General features: G+C 43.6%; 1 pseudogene; it reads left to right on the top strand.

The window, feature by feature from the left end:
* Nucleotides 1-832: 832 nt before the first annotated feature.
* LOC105533682 lies at nucleotides 833-1,912 on the top strand (annotated as a pseudogene).
* The last annotated feature ends 1,864 nt before the right edge of the window (nucleotides 1,913-3,776 follow it).

Raw genomic sequence — 3,776 nt, 5'->3', positions numbered from 1 at the left:
CACATATAAATATTAAGTTGGTGCAAAACTAACTGCAGTCTTTGCCATTAAAAGTAATGGTAAAAATTGCCATTACTTTTGCACCAACCTGTTAAATATATACACACATACATCCTGCTGGTTCAGTTTCTCTGGAGAATCTTGACTGATACGAGGGGAATAATACAACCCACCTCACTCAGTTGTTGTGAATAGTATGCTTAGAACAGTGCCTAGCACAAGGAAAAAACACTCTAAATGTCACCTACTTCATATCACTTTGATGGTGGCTGTGGGCCAGGACAAGTCCCCAAGTGCAAAACTTTGACACCACACCACGTATTTCCTCTGCCCGTTGCATACAGTCATGCCTATCTGTCCTAGCCTTGCAGAGCTACTCGAATGAGAATGTGAGTGCACAATTTCCGAGTTGCAGGCCACCCACTTTGTCAGTCGATTGCACAAAGTAGCTGGGTCCCACTGCTCAGGTGATAGCATTCTCACTAGACTCAGTCATCTCATTCCTCCCTAACAGCATCAGGGTTATTCATGGAGTTTCAAGAATTCCTCAGGACACAACCTTGATTTGACTTTAAACCAGATCAGAAGTCCACTTTTCTATCAAGTGTCATTGACCCATGACGAATAGATTATCAAAACCATGAAGGTAAAAAGTAATTGATTTAGGAGTTTTTATTTGTTAAAAGAATGGAAATATTTTTTGCATTATATTTTTGTTTTATCTTGAGCAGTCAAAGAAGAGAGATTGGGAAGTTATAAAGGGACTTGAGGAAAAAAATGAAGCTTTGGAATTTGACAAAAACTAATATTGTTGCCCCACAGCCCTGGCGTGAAAGCTAGTCCCCGGCCCAGTCCTGTCCTGCAGCAGCCTGCCTCCTCTTTCCTTTCAACATGATAGATGCCGCTGTGTCCTTCACCAAGGACTTCCTGGCAGGTGTAGTAGCAGCAGCCATCTCCAAGATGGGGGTAGCACCCATCAAGAGAGTCAAGCTGCTGCTGGAGGTACAGCATGCCAGCAAGCAGATCACCGCAGATATGCAATACAAGGGCATTATAGACTGCGTGGTCCATATTCCCAAGGAGCAGGGAGTCCTGTCCTTCTGGCACCGTAACCTGGTCAATGTCATCAGATAACTTCCCCATCCAGGCTCTCAACTTGGCCTTCAAAGATAAATACAAGCAGATATTCCTGGGTGATGTGGACAAGAGGACCCAGTTTGGGAGCTACTTTGCAGGGAATCTGGCATCAGGCGGTGCCGCTGGGGCCACATCCTTGTGTTTTGTGTACCCTCTTGATTTTGCCCGTACCTGTCTAGCAGCTGATGCAGGTAAAGCTGGAGCTGAAAGGGAATTCTGAGGCCTCAGTGACTGCCTGGTTAAGATCTACAAAACTGATGGGATTAAGGGCCTGTACCAAGGCTTTAACAAGTCTGTGCAGGGTATTGTCATCTACCGAGCTGCCTACTTAAGTATCTATGACACTGCAAAGGGAATGCTTCCGGATCCCAAGAACAACCACATCGTCATCAGCTGGATGATCGCACAGACTGTCACTGCTATTGCTGGGGTGACTTCCTATCCATTTGACAGCGTTCAATGCTGCATGATGATGCAGTCAGGGTGCAAAGGAACTGACATCATGTACACAGGCACACTTGACTGCTGGAGGAAGATTGCTGGTAATGAAGGAGGCAAAGTTTTTTTCAAGGGTGCACGGTCCAGTGTTCTCAGAGGCATGGGTGATGCTTTTGTGCTTGTCTTGTATGATGAAATCAGGAAGTACATGTAAGTTATTTCCTGGGATTGTTCCCGCTATGAACAGTCATGTTGTATTATATAACGTATCTTGAGCATTCTTGACAGACTCCTGGCTGTCAGTTTATCAGTGGCAACTATTTACTGGTTGAAAATGGGAAGCAGGCCGGATGCGGTGGCTCACACCTGTATTCCCAGCACTTTGGGAGGCCGAGCCAGGTGGATCATGAGATCAGGAGATCGAGACCATCTTGGCTAACATGGTGAAACCCCATCTCTACTAAAAATACAAAAAAATTGCCGGGCGTGTGGCACACGCCTGTAATCCCAGCTATTCAGGAGGCTGAGGCAGGAGAATCCCTTGAACCTGGGAGGTGGAGGTTGCAGTGAGCCGAGATGGCATCACTGCACTCCAGCCTGGGCAACAGAGCGACACTCTGTCTCAAAAAAAAAAAGAAAAAAAAGAAAAAGAAAAGAAAAACAAAAGAAAATGGGAAGCAATAATATTCATCTGACCAGTTTTCTCTTAAAGCCATTTCCATGATGATGATGATGATGATGATGGGACTCAATTATATTTTTTATTTCATTCACACCTGATAAATAACAAATTTGGAGAAATAAAAATATCTAAAATTTTTTTAAAAACTAATCTTGTTTGTTTGACCTGGTAAGGGATGGCAGGCAGGGTAGGAATGAATGGTGCACAACCCAGTAGAGTTTTAAAAAGGTAGCGTTGTCAAAACGTGTTCTAAACAGTACGTTCATCTCTATTTGAAATCTGAAGGCACATTTTGTAGATAAAACTGAATTATTTTCATAGGGGCAAATACCCATCATGTGACTTGAAACACTGCTGCTCAAGATCATTGTTGCATTTTAGAGTTTTAGTGCCTTGGGTTATTCTGTTCCCACTGCCTGGAATGCGTTTCCCCCTAGCAGGAAAATATTAACGTGCAGCTCCATGATTACCTCTTCAGGAAAGCCTCTCCTGACCTCTCCCAGGGGAGCTGATCACACTTCTCCTTCCCTTTGTGCACCCACGGCACTTTCTTTCCAATCCTCTGTACAGCGCCCTGCAGCTGAAAGGGCATGCTTGTGTCCTCCGTCTAATTAAGAACATTTTTGCTAGCTTCTCTTGCCATTCTTTGTGCTGTCTCTAAACAGCACTGGCATATAATGGGCACTCAACATACATAAGGGGCCATAGATCAGTTTGTTTCAAATGAACCCATATGTTAAATAAGTTAAGTTAAGGGCTGGATTTAAATCAGACGCTAGAAGTGTCTCACCCTTGCATTGTCCACTTTCAATGAACCACTCCAGGAATGAATGATTACAAACATAAAAAATGAAAGAAATCACGTATCTGTGAGCAAATCAGGGACCTGTGGACGGGATTATCTGGCTGGTGCATCCCAGACCTGTTGTTCTTCACCTCCCTCTGGCTGTCCACTCTCCAAGAAAAGCAGAGTTATAATAACCCTAGCCTTCAGATCCTGTTGTTGCGGCAGCTCTCGTTAAAGTTTTGTTGATGTAACAACCAAATGTAATGAGTAGACTTGACTTGAATCCTAATTCAGAAACCCACTGTAAAAACACAGTTTTGAGACAACTAGGTAAATGTAATCCAGCTTTAATCCTGGGTATTAGATAATATGAATGAATTACTTCTAATTTTATTACATGTAATAATAGTATTGTCCTATAAGAAAATATGCTTATATTTAAGAATTGTATACAGAAGTATTTAGGGATACAAAGATATATTGGCAGAGATTTCCTTTAAGAGACTACAGCCGGCCAGGCACGGTGGCTCACGCCTGTAATCCCAGCACTTTGGGAGGCCGAGGTGGGTGGATCACAAGGTGAGGAGATCGAGACCATCCTGGCTAACATGGTGAAACACCACCTCTACTAAAAATGAAAAAAAAAAAAAAAAAATTAGTGGCCCGGTGTAGTGGCGAGCGCCTGTAGTCCCAGCTACTCGGGAGGCTGAGGCAGGAGAATGGCATGAACCT

The sequence above is a fragment of the Mandrillus leucophaeus genome, unplaced genomic scaffold, assembly GCF_000951045.1.
Source record: "Mandrillus leucophaeus isolate KB7577 unplaced genomic scaffold, Mleu.le_1.0 Scaffold128, whole genome shotgun sequence".
NCBI classification, from domain to species: Eukaryota; Metazoa; Chordata; class Mammalia; order Primates; family Cercopithecidae; genus Mandrillus; species Mandrillus leucophaeus.
This window is presented reverse-complemented; position numbering and strand designations above follow the sequence as displayed.